Here is a 21,388-nt window from a genome sequence, read left to right on the forward strand (position 1 = left end):
GCCTGGGTTGTGGGCTCTATCCCCGCTGTGGAGTGTGCAGGAGGCAGCCAATCAATGATTTTCTCTCACCGATGTTTCTATCTCTCTCTTTCCCTCTCTCTTCCTCTCTGAAATCAATAAAAACATATTTTTTAAAAAATGTAGATAGTTGAGCTATGAAATGCCAATTTTCTCAAATAGTAGTTTTATAACAGGAAATTTTAAGGCTTCTTGATAGGGAAAAACAGTTTACCATCATATGTTTGCTTATGGAGCATTTTTCACAAACATCTCTATAACTCCTTGTTCAGGTATGAAATCTTGAAGCCAGTGAAAATACAAATAATTTGGGATAATTGTTAAGAATATTCATTTTTCCCAAACTCCGAGAGAAATAGCAGTATCTTTGTTGTTACTGTTTCCTTCCTGTTACTGTTCTTTTATAAAATTCTGCAGCCCTGCTACTTTTTACATGTCATTTGCAAAATCTATGGCTTTAGTTGGTATATAAACATAGTTTGAAGTATAACATGGTGTCCTTGGTCATTCCACAGTAGATTCAGAGGACAATTTGTTCTAAGAGATTCTGAATGAATTTTACACACAGAGAAAATTGTACTAGTTCTAGCAGGAATAGAAATATGGCAGACCAGCAATTTCACCAAGGAAAGGACAGGGTTTCTTCATTTGTAGCATACTAGATGTTTAACTAATAACTGTTGCATGAAATGTTGAGTGAATTAATAAATAAACAATTGAATCATAGATATACTATAAAAACACAGACTCCCAAGAGTTTCATTTAGAAAACTTTATTACTTAGAGCAATACAGGTACCCCAGCTCCCCAAAAACATAGGGTATCCTGAATATAATGCAGGGTGCACAGTTAGAATGAAGTGAGATGGGATGCAATGTACCAAATGTAATTTTAGACATCTATATAATAAAAGCCTAAGCGACCATTATGGCAGAATGACCAGAACAACTGGTTGCTATGAAGCACACTGACCACCAGGGGCAGAGGCTCAACACAGGAACTGCCCCCTGGTGGTCAGTGCGCCCCCACTGGGGGAGCACCACTCAACCAGAAGCTGGGCTCACAGCGGTAGCAGCTCTAAGGAGCAGCAAGCCGAGTAGTAAGGAGCGAGGGATCCCGTATGCGAGAGGGATCTCAGACTGCAAGAGGGTGCAGGCTGGGCTGAGGGAACCCCCTTCCAGTGCACGCATTTCATGCACTGGGCCTCTAGTTCTTTACATAAAACGTATACAATATCAATGGATGGCCAGTTGGTGTATGTTGTTTGGATATTCTCCTCCCTAATGGAACCAGAAAGTACCTGATAAATCAACATTTTGGGCTTATGGGACTCTAGAATCTAAGAGTAGCTAAACAACTGTCCTTACTTAACCCTTTTAGTGCCAGCGGGCCCATCTATCTGCCCATGGGGTATGTGCGAAGAATGCCACGGGCCGATCTATCGGCCGGGTGTTTTTACGCTCACGCCTTTTCTTTTCTGTGCGTCGCATAGGTTTTGTAGACATATTTTTAGTACCTGTCATGCTTCCTAATCATTATTGACTAATTTCCATTGTGAAAATTAAATATATGTTCGTTTTTTTGGCTAGAAGAACATAAGGTATTTTCTGCTTTGTAGCGTACCTGCTTTTACTGCGTAGCAGAATTTTTCCACCTAGCCGATACTACAAATCTTGCTCGACCCGGTGAACCTGGATATGACCCATGTGCCAAAATCCAACCTCTCATAGATCATGCCAATATCTTGTTCAGACACCATTATACTCCACACATGCAGTTGAGCGTGGATGAGAGCTTGGTTGGAACAAAGAACCATACACAACTCTTGCAGTATCTACCAAATAAGCGGCACCATCGGTGGGATATAAAATTTTGGATGTTGTGCGACTCTGTCATTAACTATTGTTTGGCATTTTTTGTATACAGAGGAGCAAAATGTGATGTAGATAAAACTGAAATCCAAAAGAACCGCCTAGGATATAGTGTAGTGACTAGATTATTGAAAATGGGGAATTACCTAAGAAAAGGTTATCATATTTTCATGGATAATTTTTTTATGTCTGTTCCACTGGCAAAGTACTTGTATGAGCTAGGTTGTTAGGTTACTGGTACCATTTGTAGAAGTAGGAAATATTTACCCGAACAACTGACACAAAAATTTGCTGTAGGAGTGAAGAGGTATTTCCGCCAAGGCCCTATTCTCGCTACTGCCGTGCGGGAGAAGAAGTCACAACCTTTTCCAGTAATATTATTATCCACCAAATCAAAAGCAGAAAACAGTAAACACCTAAGAAAACGTATAGGTCAGAATAAAGAGGTAGTGAAACCATAAATTATACAATCGTATAATGATTACATGGGTGGAATAGACACATCAGATATGATGTTGTACACGTATCTTGATGAGAGACGGACTGTGAAATACTGGAAAAAAATGTGTTTCAACATATTTTCGCAAATGATCCTCAACAGTTACATAATTTACAAAGAAAACCTCCCCTCTGAGAAAAGCCCCATGTCTCGTTTGGATTTTACTATTAGTATTGTTGAAGATCTTGGGAATGAATGGCTCCTAGAGAAAAATAACAAATGTGGGAAATCGGAGGAACATGTGAGACAAGACAAGAAGCCGTTAAAAACGTTACCTGGAAAAAAGGAGAAGGACTGTTGTGTGTGCAGCAAAAGGTGTGAAACAGGGAGAGGGGAGCGAAGAAGAAGCCGTACAGTGTGTGGTAAATGTGAAAAAGGTCTTCATGGTGCATGCTATCCTGAACATAAGTGCACATGTTAAATTGTGTGGGGGACATTTTAGTAAATTCAATGTTACTATTTAAAAAATAATGGCAAAAGCATAAAAATTTGTTGGTGAGCTAATAAATAGTAGTAGAAACTAATGCTAACAACATTAATACTGTCAAAAATATTAAAGAACAAATTTTCTAATCTGAATATAAAAATTTATTTTTTTAATAATAAATTTTACTTTTTTTTCATAAATTTATAGAAGAGATAACAACATAAATGAACTTTTTTATCATACCTGAAAGTATTAAGAGTGTATGTAAAAAAAAAACTAGCTTCAACAAATATTAAGCTTAATATAAATTTCTTAGTACAAACGTGCAAATTCGTCAAAAAAGCCGTGGCATTTTTCACGTATACCAGGCCTAAGAGGCTGGCACTAAAAGGGTTAAATTGGAAGAGAAGAAAACTCATGGAAAAATACAAGTATAATCACTACAGAGCTTTTCACTGATGTTTTAGCTACAGATTAAAGAAACAAAACCAAATGCTGAGGTTAGTTCCAGGATAAATTGAATCATGTTTTAATGACTAAACAGAATCTTCAGATTATGGAAACACAAATGCATTTATGTCAAGATATGTGGACTGGGGTAAACCATGCTAGATGATCACTGTCTTGACAGGCCATTTTTTACAGACCAATTTTGGTTTTCCTTTTACTACAAGTGTTATTCTTGCAAAATGATCTTAGAAAGGTAGCATTTTCCCTGTCTTTATAACCTCACGTTAAGAAAACATCCATATTTCTACTTTAATTGTCACGGAGGAAAGCTGACTTCCGAACTTTAGAGAGAACAAAGTTATAGCTTTCTGAATACATGGGTAGTAGTTTGAACTTGACCTAACAAAGTCAAGCTTACAAGTTGCCTAACTTCCAGAGATAGAATACAGAAACAAACCAAAAATAGAAATGCTATTTTCTTTCTGTAACTTTGAGAATGGCAAATACTTTAAAAATATGTCTCTGAAAGGTGAATCAAAGATGATCATAAGGGCCAGTCTCTACTACAGCTTTCTATCCATTACACAAGAGTTAAACAAAATGTTTGAATGGAACATTTAATAACAAAAGACATTTATGATGTTTACTTAATGTTTTGGACCATTAAGCATCAATGACATGAGTTATTGTACATAATATCTGGCCAAAAATCTTTTGACCAGGCTGCGTTTTACTACTCTAGGAGCTGCCAGCATCCCAATTTGAAAAAAAAATCTGTGGTCAAATCTTAGTTTTCTCAGAGGACTTTGGATTTGAAAATATCTCCTGTTGCCAGAAAGTACCTTTTGAAGTTTACATTAAGATGGATATTTATTTATTTTTTCCCTATAACAATGACAGTGGTTGAGATAAACTGTTTAATTCTAAATAGAAAACACATCTGCTGTGTCTGCATTGTTTGTGGTTGCTGGAGGGGTGACAATTTAAACCAAGTAGCACACATGACATTTTAAGTGAGATGTTGTGTGAGGGCTCCCAGCTGCTGACGGTGTCCTCTCCTGCTCAGCTGGGGCCAGTGGGCCGGCTGAGCCAAAGCCCCCATTAGCGAGCCCATGCAGATGGACATCCAGGGATGTCTTCTGCTTTCCTTCCTTCTGAAAAAGTGGGCAAGTGGCAAGAAGGACTCAAAATCAACATTTTCCCTAGTTATACTTACCTGTTGATTTATTTTTTAAAAAAATTACATTAGCATATTTTTCAAACATATTCTTCACCCTTAATCATGCTAGCTTTTGTTTGGATTGAATGGAATACCTAAATTAATTTAGAGAATGAATACACTTGTAATATCAATTTCATCTATGTACATTTTGTGTGTTTTATAAAAGTTTCAAAAATTTCTTCATATAGTCTTATACTCCTTGTTACATACATGCTTAATATATTTTGCATTTCTTTTGTCATTTTTTAAAAATTGATTTAAGAGGAAGGGAGAGGGAGAGAGAGATAGAAACATCAATGATGAGAAAGAATCATCTGATCAGCTGCCTCCTGCACGCCCCCTGCTGGACATTGAGCCCACAAGCCAGGCAAATGTCCTGACCAGGAATCGAGCCGGTGACCTCTTGGTTCCTGGCTCGACACTCAACCACTCAACCACATCCAGTTGGGTTCTGCTGTCATTTTGAATGACATCTTAACTATCATTATATATCATAGCTTTCTGCTGTTTGTATGAGGGAAATTTAAAACTTTTTACATTCGTATTATAATCAGTACTAGAGACCCGGTGCATGAAATTCACTGGGAGAGGGAGGGGGTCCCTCAGTCCAGCCTGCGCCCTTGGGCCTAAACCAGCAGTCAGACATCCCCCTCACAATCCGGGACACTGCATGCACCAGTGACCATACTTTTCATACAGGTGAAAGACATCTTGCTGTTGTATGGGCAGCTACATTTTTTTGCCCTGATTATAAAAAGTAGTACATAACATGATCCTTCTGAGGCAGTAATACCATTTCCCCCATCTTATGGGTGGAAAAACTGAAGCAGAGAGAAGTAATTGGCTTTGTCACACATTTATAAGTGTCAGAATCAGGGCTGACCACAAAATGTGCAAGCCAGAGTCCATGCATGTCATCGCTGCATCATCGTTTTTTCAATGTTAGAGTAGCCTTGCCAGGTTTTAATTTTTAAATCTAAGAGACTGTTCCCAATATATAGGGTAAGGTCCCTAGGCCTGGCGGGCAATCAGGGCCAATCTGTGGGGCGACTGGTGGGCGGGGCGATCAGGGGGTCCCTCCCCCCTGCCTTGGCTGGCGGCCTGACACCGCCCGCTGCCCAGTCCTGCTCCCCAATCGCCACCGCTGGTCACCTCCCCCTGGTGGTCAGTATGCATCATAGCATATTAGGGTTTTATTATATAGGATCCTTACTGATTTTTAAAATTTTTTCTAATAGGTTGTCAGTTATGTTCTATAAATGTTTTTGTACTTTATAATAACGTTACTTTCTCTGTTGTAATTATTATACTCATTTAGTTCTCTTGCCTAAGTGAATTACATAACACTTCCAAAATAATATTAAATGATAATGGCAATAGTAGGTGTCTTTCTCTTTTTCTCGATTTAGTAGAGATTTTCTCCATTAAGCCTGATGCTAGTTGATTTATTTATCAGATTACGTATTTCTCTTATTCAAGCTATAAAAATATTAGAATGTATCTATAAAAAATAAGGATATTTTAAAAATCTAATCACAATAACACTAATCACTTTTAATAATAAAATAGTTCCTTAACTTTATCAACTATCCAGTAAATAATCAAATTCCAATTATCTTATGTCATAAAGAATTTTCAAAATCAGTATTCAAAGAGATCAATACATTTCGATTAGTTAATAATTTTTCTCTTTTTTAATTTCCTGACCTTTATTTCTCATTTTATTGCTTTTTATTACAAAAATTAGATTATTCATTCTATGTAATCTCTGAAAGCTTGAGTTTTGCTGATTGCATCTCCATAGTATCATTTAACATGTTCCCCTGTCATTTGTGGTTCTGTATGTTGGTTTTTGCTTCAGAAGCTTGATCAGATTAGGGATTATTTTAGTTTAATTAATTAATTTATTTATTTATTTATTTATTTATTTGCAAGACTGCCTTCTACCTTGTGATGTGTTCTGCAGGATGCATATAATATCTGGTTGTATTTCTCTTTTATAGGTTAGTAGCTGATAATGATCAATGCCTATGTCTATCAGCTTATTAGTAATGAAAAAATAGTGAATTTAAAAATTTTATCATCACTGCTTTACTTAATAGCTACAGTTTTTCTGTAAGAATATATCTTTTTATTTTTGAATACATTTTTATTGATTTTAGCAAGGCAAGGCAAGAATATATCTCTTTAAATTATAAGGTCAGTTAGGGGCTTTGCCTCAAGACAATTATCTGGTATGCAGCAGAAGTGAATTATGTACATTTCCCATTTCATCACACATAATATTTAAAAATCTGTGTGCTCTCAAGGTGAAATATATAATATTAAGCATTGTGTTGCTTTAACAAAAAGATGGTTAAGTGAAATTAGCATTTAAGTTAAGTGTCCTTAATGTTTAGTTGTTACCACTGACTGGGTTTCTGCTAAGGCTTCACAGTTTTGCCCACCTTTGCTTTTGCAACAACAGTGCCATTGTCAACACACTGAAAAAGTTAATAACATCTTATTATTGTTATGATAATAGTTTTGACCTTATGGACCACCTGCAATGTCCTGGAAGTCTCAGGACCACACTTTGAAAACCACTGCACTGCACTAGGCCTGGGGTCCCTACTACCAGGAAGATTCTCTTCCACCACCTCTATCCCATCTCTACCAGCTGAGCTAGATCTTAGCTGAAAAATGAAGTTTTCAGAACAACCTACCCTCACCACCCAATGCAAAACAGTTATCACATCAGTATCATATAACCCTATTTTAATTCTCTGCAGCGTGTTTACCACTATCTCATGATTTTCTTGATTATTTTCTGTGGTTTATTTTCTTTCTCCTCTCATTAAGATACTAGAGGCCCGTTGCACGAAATTCGTGCACGGGGGGTGCAGGGAGGGGGGTGTCCCTCAGTCCGGCCTGCAATGACGCCAGCATCCCTCACCTCGGCCTCTAGCCAGAGGCTCGTCCCCTCCCTCGGTGCAGCCTCTGGGAAGATGCTTGTTCTGGGGCCTCCTCAGGGCCCCAGCCCACGACGCCCGGCAGCTCGGGTACTCGGGTGCTTGGGCTCCCAAGTCCCGCTTCCCTGCCATGGGAGCTGCACTTCAGGAGTCACCCCCTTGGACCGTACTACTTGCGAGTGTGTGTGTGTGGGGGGAGAACGGCCTTGGTGGCAGCAATTTGATGTCTGTAGCACGCCCACTGGACCCCCCACCCCACGGCGCCATGCTGGCCGCATCCACACTGCAGGCAGGGGGCTTCCAGTCTGTGACTGGGGCTACCGGGCTGCAACTGGGGTCTGTGGGCGGAGAACCCTGGCACCCATAGGGCTCCCTCAGTGTCAGGAACTGGGAAGATCCATTTTTCTGAGTCCTCCCCTCCCTCCGTGCAGCTGGGGCAAGGACGCTGGGCTCTGGCCAGAGGCCCCTACCCTCCCTCCGCGGCCAAGGAGCAGACTGGATTCGCGTTGTCAGGGCGACGCCGCCAGCATCTGCCCTGGCTGCTATGGGTGCTGCCATTTTCGCAGAGTGATGGTTAATTTGCATATTACTCTTTTATTAGATAGGATAAAGTATTTAAGAAATGGGCTTTTTCTTGTTCATATTTTTAGCACATAGTAGATATTTTTAAATATTTAATGAGTGAGTGAATAAAAGTGTATTCACATAGAACATATATATTTTTCTTTTTTATTAAATTTATTAGGGAGACATTGGTTAATAAAATTATATAGATTTCAAGTGTACTATTCTTTTTTTTAAATATATTTTATTGAACTTTTACAAAGAGGAAGGGAGAGAGATAGAGAGTTAGAAACATCAATGAGAGAGAAACATCGATCAGCTGCCTCCTGCACACCCACTACTGGGGATGTGCTTGCAACCAAGGTACATGCCCTTGACTGGAATCAAACCTGGGACCCTTGAGTCCACAGGCAGATGTTCTATCCACTGAGCCAAACCAGTTAGGGCTCAAGTGTACTATTCTGTGACACATCAACTGAATATTGCATTGTGTGCCCACCATCCAAATCTTCGTCTGTCACCATATATTTGACCTACTGCACCCCCCTTTATTACCGCCCACCCCTCTTCCTTCTGGTAACCACCATACTGTTGTTTGTGTCTATGAGTTTTTGTTTGTCTGTTTTTTCTTGTTTGTTGATTTGTTGCTTTCAGTTTTATAGACCACATGTAAGTGAAATTATATGGTTCTAGATGATACCCAGAGTAGGGGTCACACATGGGAATGAAACTAGGGAGGAAGGATAAGAGAGCAGTTGACTGGGAAAAGCTAGAGACTAGATTTTATGTTCTAAAGATGGTTATCATTTAGCCAATCATCTCTTTTCTCTTTCCAGATTTTCTTGGCTTTTACATCTCATGTTCTATCTAATCATATTTAACATACGGTATTTATGCCCTTTCCTATACTAGTGTTGACATAGTAAGATGACCCTGAAAACCAGAATGGCAGTAGGTTGTCCTCTCTGTCATTTTCTGCTCCTCTCTGAACATCTCTCTTTGTACTGGGGATAGCTCAGAGGACAATCCATAGCTGAGGAGGAGTTCTATTGTTAACCCTGGGGTGAGCAACAATTAATCAATAAAGACAAAGCATAACAGAAGTTCATTTAGAAAAACCAAAAGTACTTTTTATATTTTATTTTGGCAAAACCCTATGTCATAAAATATTGCTTTGACATGATGCCAAAAACAGAAACAATAAAGGAAAACATTGATAGATCTGACCATGGACAGATCTAACCATCTAAAATATCTAAAGGTTAAAAGCAATGCATAACAGAATTGCAATGAAAGGACAAGCCAGGAAAATATAACAACATATAAAATAAATATTAATATATAAAATGTATGCTTTCAAAATAAAAAATAAGTCAAAATGAACAAAAATAATATTGAGCCAGGCTAGTTTGCTCAGTGGTTGAGCATCAACCTATGAACCAAAAAGTCAGTGTTTGATTCTGGGTCAGGGCATATGCCAGGGTTTGCAGGCTCAATCCCCAGTGTGGGGCATGCAGGAGGCAGCCAATAAATGATTCTCTCTTATCATTGATGTTTCTATCTCTCTCTTACTCTCCCTTCCTCTCTGAAGTCAATAAAAATATATTTAAAAAAATAATAATATTGAGAAATTGCAAAAGAAAAAATATGGGTGACTAATAAATAGTTGGTGAAAAAATCTGTTGGTTTGCTAGGAAGGAGATGGAAATGAGAACAATAATGTTTATAATATTGATAATACCTACAGTTTACAAAACATCAGAGAAATGGGCAGCCCTATTACTATAGGAAACAAAAATTTATATAAGATTCCTGGAAAGCCATTTGATAATATACATTAATACCTTTAAAATGACAGTTTTGATACTTACCTTAAAGCAGTTACTAAATATAAACTTAATAACTTAGTTATAACATGGTTAAAACTAAGAAATCAGGGTGAAATGTTCAGCAATAGAGGAATTAATTAAGTAATAAGTAAACTATGGTGCAATCAGATAAAATAATACTTAAGCAGCAATTTAAAATGAGGCTGTTTTATTTTAAATGTGCAAAACTGTTCACAATAAATTAAATAAAAAATTTAAAAACATGTCACAAAATATCATGTCCAGTTTTATCACAGATATGTGTGTTTGTGCATATGTGTGTGTGTGCATGGTATATGCCTATATTAGAACAGTTATTGCCTAAACCACAGCTGAGTCTGTTTATGGGTTGATGGTATACAGGTACTTTAACTTTGGTCTTTTTGTTTTGATAAGTACAATGAATACATATTATCTTTTAGAATTTTGTCATGTAATAAACTTAAAAAATAAGCAACCTTATAATTTGGTCTACATTAGAGATGCTTAATGTTGTCTATGAAACAGGCTACCTTGTTCAGTTCCTACTTTTTATGTAGACATTACAAGACATCCCTATTTGTGTTACTGCAGACATTGGTCAAGTGATTAGTCAACATTTATTATGTGAGAACTCTATCCTTAACTCTAAACAAAACGTAGATGCAGAGGGAGCTGCAATGAAAGGAGAGGCCTGAGGAGCCGCAGTGCTGATGGCCCTGTGGCAGAAGCTCTCTAATGGGCTGGGATCGGTGGCATATTTACTGCATGGACTCCTGACAAATGGGTTGGACAGCCCCGAGAGACCTCTTAGGCCTCTGCTGGCAAGCAGGAGCAAGGAGAGAAGAGTAGGTGGTGAGGGAATTTAAGGCCACAGTCTGCGTTCCCGTAAGGAATCGGGGTCATGTGCAAGGTGGCAGCTGGTGTGAGCTGCTAAAGCGATGACTCTTTTCTCTATCACTACAGGATTTTCCATTTTAGTCTGTACATTCACGAATGCTAGAAACTACCTTGGAAATAGCAAGAAAAAGGCTCCTGGTATCAATGAGAGTTTAGTGTTGTCTAACAGAGTGAAATTCTGTCTTGTCTCTAGGGTCTACTCTAATTAGAGATTTCTTCTTTTGGGTAACGATAGAAAGGGCAGTGGCTGGAGAATAAAGCAAAAAATGCGGATTGAAGGGCATTCAAAATCTGGGTCCCCATAAAGGTAATAACAAGTATGTTCTTTTCTCTCTTGTTTCCTGTTTAGGCTTATCCACCTTCTTTGTCTCTTTCTCAGGTCCCTTTTTCTTTCTAAACAACAAAAAAACAACAATCAAAAGCCCCGTGGCTCTAAATCAGCAGTTCACAAAGTGTGGTCCCTGGTCCAGCAGCATTAGTGTCACCTGGGAACTTATTAAAAATGAAGATTCTCAGACCCAACCCCAGCTGTACTAAGTGGGGATTCTGGGAGTGCAGTCCAGTAATCTGTGTTCTGGCAAGAACTCCAAGTAATTCTGATGCATGCTCAAGTTTTAGAACTACTGGTCTGGATGGTACAACTTTCAAAGGTCTCTGGGTAAAAGTAAAAAAATAATAATAATAATTGTCAATGATAAAAATCTAAAAACCTATGCATGAAGAGATCATGCACCACCAAAACTGTAATTGGTTTTCAAATTTCTTGAGTAGTACATTATTCCTGAGCTTGACCTGTTAATGAGTGTCATATTTAATAGAACCAAATTACAGTATATATGCATGTATGTATATGTACACACTATAATTGAATTATATATCTATACTAATAAAAGGGTAATATGCTAATTAGACCGGACATCTTCAGGACATCTTCTGGACAAAGCCATGGTGGCAGGGGCTGAGGCAGAGGCAGTTAGGGGTGATTAGGCTGACAGGGAGGAGCAGTTAGGAGGCGATTAGGCCGGCAGGGGGGAGCAGTTAGGGGTGATCAAGTTGGAGGGGAGCAATTAGGGGTTGATCAGGCTAGCAGGGGAGCAGTTAAGGGACGATCAGCCTGGCAGGGGAACAGTTAGGGACAATCAGGCCGGCAGGCAGAGGTAGTTAGGGGTGATCAGGCAGGCAGATGAGCGGTTAGGAGCCAGCGGTTCCGGATTGCAAGAGGGGTCCTGGATTGGAGAGGGTGCAGGCCAGGCTGAAGGACCACCCCCCCACCCCCGTGCACAAATTTTGTGCACAAGGCCTCTAGTTCTATATAATAAAAGACTAATATGCTAAGTGTCCAGTCGGCCAGTTGGCCGTTCAACTAATCAAAGCATAATATGCTAATAATATGCTAAGGCCATTCAACTGCTTGCTATGACATACACTGACCACCAGGGGGCAGACAGTTGACCGGTCGATCAGTCGCTATGATGTGCACTGACCACCAGGAGGCAGATGTTCCAACTGGTAGGTAGTTTGCTGCTGGGATCTGGCTGATCTGGACTGAACGAGACAGCCAGACATGCCCTGGAACCCTCCCATGGTCCCTCCCTGGCTGGCCAACTTCCTGCATCCCTCCCTGGCCCCAGTCGTGCACCGGTGGGGTTCCTAGGCCTGGCCTGTGCCCTCTCACAATCCGGGACACCTTGAGGGATGTCAGAGAGCAGTTTGGGCCCGATCCTGAAGGCCAGGCTGAGGGACCCCACTGGTGCACAAATTCGTGCACTAGGCCTCTAATCTATAATAATAAAAGCGTAATGTGCTAATTAGACTGGACTGCCAAATTACCTTCCGGACAACCTTCTAGATGAAGCCGGGACTGTGAGGGCCGAGGGAAGCTGCCACGGCTGTGAAGGCTGAGCCCCTTGCATGAATTGCATGCATTGGACCTCATATATATATATTTTATAACCTTATCTTCCTTCTCAGACTTCTAATATTCTCCCATTCTCATTTAGCTGATGAGCTCCTTTATTTTTCTTGGAAAATTTCACAGAGCTGTGAGAGGGTGAGAAGTAAACACCCCTATGCTCAGACCAGCACATTTATCAGCCACCTTGGCTGTTCCTCACACTCTGTTTTCCCTTCCTGTGATGAATGAACTGGCACTGACTCTCACCCGCTCTGGCTCACACAAGTGTAATTTCTCCTGCATCATTAATTAACCACCATTTGAGTCACTAAGATCTCTGTTGAGATGACCAAGAGCAAAGATGTATCATTAGAGACCAAGGCTAAGAGCATCCTTACCCTCATATTCCCAATTACTATGTACAGAAGCAAAAGTTGGACAGTGAGGAAGGCTTATTAAAAAAATTGATTCATTTGAAATATGATATTGGAAGAGAGCCCTGAGAATATCTTGGATCACCACATAGACAAACAAGTGGGTCCTAGAGCAAATTAAGCCTGAAACATCACTGGAGGCAAAAATGACAAAATGGAATCTGTCTTACTTAGTGCACATCAAGAGAATCCAGGACTCTTTGGAAAAGATAATAATGTTGGAAGAAATAAAAGGCAACAGGAAAAGAGTAAGGTCAAGTATGAGATGAATTGACTCCATAAAAGAAGCCATAGGCTGGAGTCTACAGGAACTGAGCAGGGCTGTTAAGGACAGGACATTGTGGACATCACTTTTTCATAGGGTTTCCAGGAACCTGAGCGGATTCATTGCAATGGCTCAATGCAATGCAAATACAACATGTTTGTGTGCTAATGGAAGTGACTCAATGCTATTAGCATACAAACATGCTATATGTACATGGCATAGAGTAGATTCTGAAAGAATATTTTAAATATTGCTTGTTCTTAAACAGATCCTTTCTTTGATGCGCTAGAGAAATAAAATGCAAAGTTTGTGGGGGGAAGAACCTTATGAATAAAGAGGGTGAGGTGTTCTGCCAGTGTGAGTGGTTAGAGCTTCAGACTACGCACATAAGGGTTAAGTGTTCAAATCCCAGTCAAGGGCATGTACTTGGGTTGCAGGTTTGATCCCCTATCCTAGTCAGGAGGCAAACTAAATCAATGTGTCTTCCTCACATCGATGTTTCTCTCTCTCTCTCTCTCTCTCTCTCTCTCTCTCTCTCCCCCTCTCCCTACCTCCCTTCCACTCTCTACAAATCAGTGGGAAAAATATCCTTGGATGAGGATTAACAAAACAAACGAACAAAAAAGAGGGTGAAGAAAGGACGTGTGAGGCAGGGGATGGAGCCAAGCGCTCTCTAGTGCTGCAGAATGCAAGGCTCCCAATGGACAGAGTCAGGACATCGGATTCTGTGCCCTTTTCCAATGATCAGTAGGACAGGCTTTGGCAAAGGAGCCATACTCTTCCTGGCTCTGTTTTCTCATCAGCAAGATAAGGTATAAATGATTAAGACACTGAATATTATGGTTAAAAAATATTGTACTTAACTTTTTTTTTATAGGATAATTAGTAGAACTATGTCTTCATCTTCATTTTTCATTATAGATGTAGCCTCCTCACCACCTCTTGTCACCCTCTCTCGCTCCTCATCTTTTGCAAATGTTCTGTTACCTTCCATGGCATTAAGATTACCTCAGGCACCAGACATCTAGTCGTTGAGTCATTTTAAAGCCTTTCCTTCTCTTTTGCCAACATCCCCAATCCATTAGTGCAGGCAGAAATTCTGTCTGTGAAACCTCACTCCGCTTGCCATGACCCGACACTCCTCACCTAACACCTGAATCTCTGTGGTTATCTCCTCCTGGGAACCATCTCCATCCTTCTCCCTTGAATTCATCCCAATGCAACAGATGTGGTCCTTGAATAGGAAGACTTTTCATTACCTCAGTCCTTGCTTAATCACTCAGGTAATGTCCAGTCTTTCAACCTAATTAATGGCTAGCTCCTCTTTTTCATGCTAATTTCTTTGCTCAGCATTCCTCATTCTATCCTCTCTCCAATGAGTTTGCAGATATTTTGCCATTTCCAATGAGATTCCCTTACTCTCACCTTTGTGCCTTTGTGCATACTATTTCTCATCTCCTTTTATTTTTTTTTTAATAAAGAAATGTTTTTAGAAAGCTGCAGATTGTTTTCACTTACCTCTGACCATAGATGAGCAGAACATTTAATCTATGGGCATATTCTTCTATGCCATATTTTCATGGAGATGGCTTCATCTTTGGCTTTCGTTTTTGAAACATATTTATACATTATTTATATTTTAAGCTGCTAGGTAGAAGGGGCTCTGTTCTCTTTTTACTTTTTGATTCTTCCCCCCAGCGATCTATAATCAGGTCCTGCACACATAGTGAGAGCTCAGTAAACATCATTGGTTTACTGAAGTCCCATGTACCCTTTCCAAGTTATTGGAGATCTATAACCAGAACCTTCCTGATCAAAAGAACTATAAAGGAGTGACAGTTCAGAGCCATGCCTAACTAGCAGAGACCTTGGCTCCTATTCTTATACAGACTCACCACAGGCTTTGTTTAGGTTAGTTAACCTCTCTGCATCTATTTCATCATCATTTAGATGCAAATGATTATGATGATGCATCTACCTTATAGAATTGTTGTTGTTTTGAGAATAAAGTGTAGATACAGGTATAAATATATGCTATCAATAAAAATAAATTTCCTTTCCTCTTCCCATTTCTAGACTATTATAATTCAGAATCCTACAAGGACTGACCAGGGTCAGGACAGAAAGCAAAGCTAAGAAATGCAGTGGACATTTCAATAGTATCGAGATTTAGTCTTACCGGCTGCTAGATATAAGAGGTGAAGACGTGAGGTTTATGTATATTTGAAGGTTCAAACAAAAATAATAAAACACTCGGGACTTGGAGAAGACAGAGTCTCAGTACAGACTTACCCAGGAAATACCAGTTCATTTGCACAGTAACTCCTCATCCTCAACTTTAAAATCTTGGGAGCAGCTGTGCATTTTCTCTTTGTTTCCAAAACTCAGTCCAACTCCCTCTTGACCCATTGTGCAGTTTGGCAGCTAGCTGCACATTCTGCTCCTACCCTTTGTGCAGAGAGAGAACCTGCCTGTGGAGACATCAGGCCCCTCCCACTCCAGGGCCACAGCTGACAATGCCTGCAGGGACAACACTAGCCACTCTGCCCACCTACTATTCATCAGTTTTCCCTTTTTGGCGTCCTCCTGACTCTGAGCCTCTTCATCTCTCATTGTCTCATTTGAGATGGAAGCAGTTACGGAGAACTATCCTTTTTCTTTCTGTTTCTGTTCCTATACACTTAATTAGTAAGTGTAGTGTTTTTGGCTCTGCATTTAAACTCATCTATGCTTTTCCATATTTTAGAAAGTGGAATGAGTGTTTTCACTTCAGAGGTAAAATCTGAGAAATGGCTACTTTTAAAAATGGGGATGTTCTGGGGAATGAAGTTTTCTCTTCAGATTTTATGCCAGAATCCTTTTTTGTTCTTATAATTTCCTCACTGGTCATGGGATGGCGAAAAACCATTCATTCAGGCCCCTATGTGATTGTTATGGATATTTCTATTCAGTTATAAACACATTAATGGAACAAGACAATGATTGACTTCTATCGAACCAGGCAGCTAAGAAAGTTTTGAGCCTTAATTTTTAAGAGTTAATTTGCAAATCAATATAATAATCAAAGACTTCTTCCAAAGGACCATAATAAAAATGGAATCATTCACTGGAAAATGTGTTTGCCCACGAGGAAATTGATCCTCTCAAAAATTTTCATTGGAACTCAGACCATATAAGGTAAAATCAAAACTTCTTACCAGTTATTAAAATAAAACAAAACATCTTTATGCAATAGAGTTAGCTTCTTTCTCAAAGTTCATTATAGCAGACACAGTTATTAGCTAATCTAATACTATTAATTCCCAATTGCTCTTTCCCTTAGTGCTTTGCATAGAACCTAAAAAGCTAAACTGTCACTTTCCCAACCTCCCTTTGGTTTGCCATGTGTCACAGACTGCCATGTGACACATTGTTTGCCAAAAGAAAGAGTTGTCGATAGGGTCAGTGAAAGAACTTCTGAAACAGCTTTTCTTTCCTTAGGAAGCTGGAACAAATACACTAGTGCCTTCTACTTCCCCTCTTCCTTCATTTTCCTGCCCTTAACAATGACAAGATGCTAAAGCTATAGCAGCCATCCCGTGGCTATAAGGAGAAGGACATTAGAATTGCAGAGACACTGGTCCTGACAAAGCAAAATTTCAAGACTTATAGGAGAAAAATTAATCCCTCTTTATTTAATTAATTTGGGCTCTTTATTATTGTTGTCGAATGGTAACCTGACATGCTCATTTTCTACCTTTCTCCTTCCTATAAAAATGTATGCCCCAACAATGCTAAAGTACTTATATTTTGCCAAATATACTATGGTTTTTCATGGCCTTCATGCATTTGTACACCCGGTGCTGTGCCATCTTATCCACTATTTCCTTCTCCCCTAGCTGTGTCTAGTATCATTGGTGAAACCAACTTCCATATCACTTCTTCCAGGAAGTCTTCCTTGAGACATTTCAACTCAAAAGCAATCAGTCCCCCTCCTCTGGACTTTCTCTTTATTTTGAAGATATTTTCCCTGTTGAACTTCTTACATAATCTTGTCATTTATTTATTTATATGCCTACTATCCTAAATAGACATGATATTAAGTGTTGTGGCATGACATACAAAGCATTACCTATGGGCAGTGTTGGAGAACATAGAGATAAGGCTTCCAGTAAAATAACAGAGAAGGTCGGGCTTACCAATGACTACACTCTAAGACACAATAAAGTAAAGGCTGTCATAAAGTAAAAATGAACAGTATGTGAATTCAGTAAAACAGAGAAATTCATTCCAGCTGTGGCAAGTCCTACTTCTTTTGGATTCTCTTGAAACAGGAGAAATAAAGAGAAGACAATCAGCAGGTGATTAGAATTTGATGACTGGCTAGATGGAGGAAGACTGAAAAGGCACAGTTGCGCTTGAAAAGCAAGTAGCCTAATTTATAAAATGAGGAAAAAGTACTAAAGGATGACTAATGTTCCTATGGTTTTATTTTTTGTAAATCTAATATTCTTTAATTAAGTCATTCAGTTAATATGTCCAAATTGCACTGGAATTAGAGTGGGGGAAGGGGAAAGAAAAGAGGGAGAGCACTACATCTGAGACAAGTCTTAATGGAGGCCCAGTATTCCACTCTTGTAATCGTCTTCACAGCCATTCAAAGAATCCATTCAGAAACATGATCACCTGTAAACTCTTGAAGCGGGCTAGAGTTCAAGTTTTTTTCCATCCATGCCAGATGGTGTAGCTAGACTGTGATGATGGTGTGGTGTAAAAATGCTGAGATATGATGAAGAAGAGGAAGAGTTAGGAGGAGGGGAAGAGAAAGAGTGTGTGAGTACTTCACATTCAAATAGAACTGTAGTTCATCTACTACCAGCTCAGGTAGTCACAAACAGGCTCATACTGTTGAAGTGCATATTGTAGAAATTCAACTGTTCTATCATCTTTTATGATTTTCCTTTTCTTTGCATTAGGCAGGATTTGTATTTGAAACTTGGGTATTATCTCTATTTGATCAGTCTTAAATACCACCCACAAATTGTTTAGGCAGCATATCCTTTTGTATGGAAAACATCAAAACACAGAACACATACCTCATAAAGTTTCTATAGAACATAACTGTGCAACTGTCATGAGCTTTTTTAAAGTTAGATATTATTAATTGTTAAAATTATTGTTATTGAAATAGTCCCAAAAGATTGCAGTATGATTAGGACCAAAAGAACTAACATTTTAGCAAACATATTGGCTGCTTATGGAATGAACTGCTATTCCACAGCCAACTTTTTGTTGTAAACCATGGTATGCAATAAAAAACAAGCTCCCCCAAAATGGACAGAGTCCTTTACTATCTTTTTGGATTAAATTATAGCATTTTTCAAGTGATTTTTGGTATGTGTGCTACTTTATCTTCATTATGAAGAAAAAACTTTGGATATGGGCTTTGGAGAAAATTATGGCTTCATCAGGACAAAAATAAATTACATATGGCTCATTAAAAACTGTCAGTTCAATTCAGATAACATTTATTTATTATTAGTTGTTTTAAAGGTTTATAGTTATTTTCCAGATTATTTCATTGCACTTTACTTACCCTCCTTTAAAATTCTTTTTCTATGGTAAACTGTCTAGTTTAATTTTCCTTTCCATTACTTTCCTACTGAAAGTTAAATAAAAATATGCTGTAATTTTCCTTTTGCCTTCTAGATTATTATCACATGCTGGGCAATATTATTCTCAGAATTGCCAATGGGCTCTATGCCACTGACTTGCATGTACTGTGTTGATATATGAATGTTGAGAGAAATAAATTTACTTTATCAAGATGTTTTTATTACGTGACACTGTGTCCTATGCCAAAGCAAATCAGGCAAGGGACAAACAAGACACTGTGCCATCCAACTATTCTAATAGTTTGAAAAACATCTTAAAGTTTTTGTGCACTAAAACCAGTACTTTTGAGCTTATCTCACATAATTTAGCTGTAGAGATGAGTTTATCAAATATATAAATTTTCCCATTTGTTTCAATAGATTACCATTTATTAGTCAAAAGTTGTTAAAAGTAAGGCATATTTCCCAATTTAACACCGTGGTATAAGGAAAGAAGCACAGGACTTACAAAGAGGCTGATGTTAATTGGGATACTGGATCTGCAACTTACCAGCTATGTAAGCCACCATTTTCTCACCTACTATATGGAGGTAATAATAAATATCATGGAAAATTGTTACAAGGATTAAATTAGGTAATATATTAATGAAAAACTGAGAGTCTGTAGTAGATCTGTATATTGTTAGGACTAATGGGAATGACAAAAGCCATTACATAGAAAATTTGGAGTTGATTTTTTACTTTCCATCCAGAATTATATTGTTTTAGGTCTAATGTGCTTTTCACATTAATCTATTTTGATAGCAAAAAAAAATGATCATGATGCTGATGATGCTGTGCTGATAAATATGGTGTACTGTGAGGATGATGTGTGGAGAAGATGCTGTGGTGTGAACTTCTGTTTGTTTTGATGATGGTTTGGTGTGATGACAATGTCATGCAATAATGGAGTCACATGTGTCAGGAACCCTGACTGAAACAAATTTTACTGCACCGAGTGGCTTTAGAAGACCAGGATCTTAATAATGAGTTTTCTGAATTGGTTGTGGGTTTTCTGGAATTGTTCTCTAATGTGAGTAGATTTAAAGGCACTACTGATTCTATTTCCAGTGGTAAAGAGGGCACTGGCAGCCCAAGGCATGGTATGGCAATTGAGATGCACAAAACATTGTCATTGGATGCTCCTAACCAAATACCTATAGAAGGTGAGGTTCTGGGTGACCATGCATTTAATATTTTAGAACATTCTAGTCAAGCTAAGGAGTGTAATTGAGGTTGGCTCGTTGCTCCTTTAAGTACACTGGCAAAAAAGGGGGAACAAGAGGATGAAGATGGAGCTTCAATTCCCAACAGCTAGCTCTGTGTCACTTACCTGAAAGCCTTTACATCTGCCCTGAAATCAACCCCTATCTCCTGCTGTTGTAGAGCCAACGTTTCTGAAAACCAAACCCAGAGTGCCATCTTGTGAGTGGCTGAATTACAACACCAATCAAATTCCCAAATTTTCAGAATGTCTTCAAGTGTCTTTTGTGATGTTAAAGTGAGGGTATTGATTGGAAAGAAGTGAGATCCTGTAAATTGGAGTAAAATCACTGGACAGATCCCAATGAAGCTGGGACACTGAACCCCTAAATTCTGCCAATATTTCTTTATCAGTAGAAGCCCTTCTACACCTGACTAAGGAAGTCAGCCCTGCTTTACCCGCAGAATCTGTGATGGCCTCATTGAGGTAGTTGCCTTGAAAGATAGTGCTGATTGTCATGACCATACCTCTTATACTCCCTTGCTTCTACATACATAATCAACCTCAAGATCCACAAAGTGAGACCCATGACAAGGTGTGCTATACTCCAAAAGAACTGCATGATTTTTTTCAATTTAAACCAACAGAAATCCAGGGGATGTGTGTGGGAATGGATTTTAGGCTGTAAGATAATGATGGCAGGAACATAAAATTGGATCAGGCCAACATTATTGACATGGGTCCACTAAGCAGAGACCCTAGATTTATTCGTTTTCATGAGAAATATATCTGACACAAATTTAGGGGCCTTCTACCTCAGTGAGATGTCTAGGGCACACAGTGTGTGGGATAGGTTGAGATACCCCTTCTAGAGAAAAAATAAGTTGAATCTCTGCTCCTCCTCCCAAAAAAAGAGGTACAACACTGAGTGGTCCTCTTTGGATTTTAGAGGGAATATATCCTTCGTTTGGGTGTGCTACTCTGGCCCATTTACTGAGTGACTCTACAACTGTAGTTTTGAGTGGAGCCCAGAAAAAGAGAATTCCTCAATGAGTTCAGATTGTCATGCAAGCTGTTCTGCCCCTGGGGCCATATGACCCAGCACATCCAATGAGGCTAAAAGTATCAGTAGCAGAAAGAGATATTTTTTGGAGTGATAACATGAATCATGTGTTAGGATTTTGGAGCAAAGCCTTGCCTTCTCTACAA

Source organism: Cnephaeus nilssonii (genome assembly GCF_951640355.1).
Source record: "Cnephaeus nilssonii genome assembly, chromosome: 9".
Classification (NCBI taxonomy): domain Eukaryota; kingdom Metazoa; phylum Chordata; class Mammalia; order Chiroptera; family Vespertilionidae; genus Cnephaeus; species Cnephaeus nilssonii.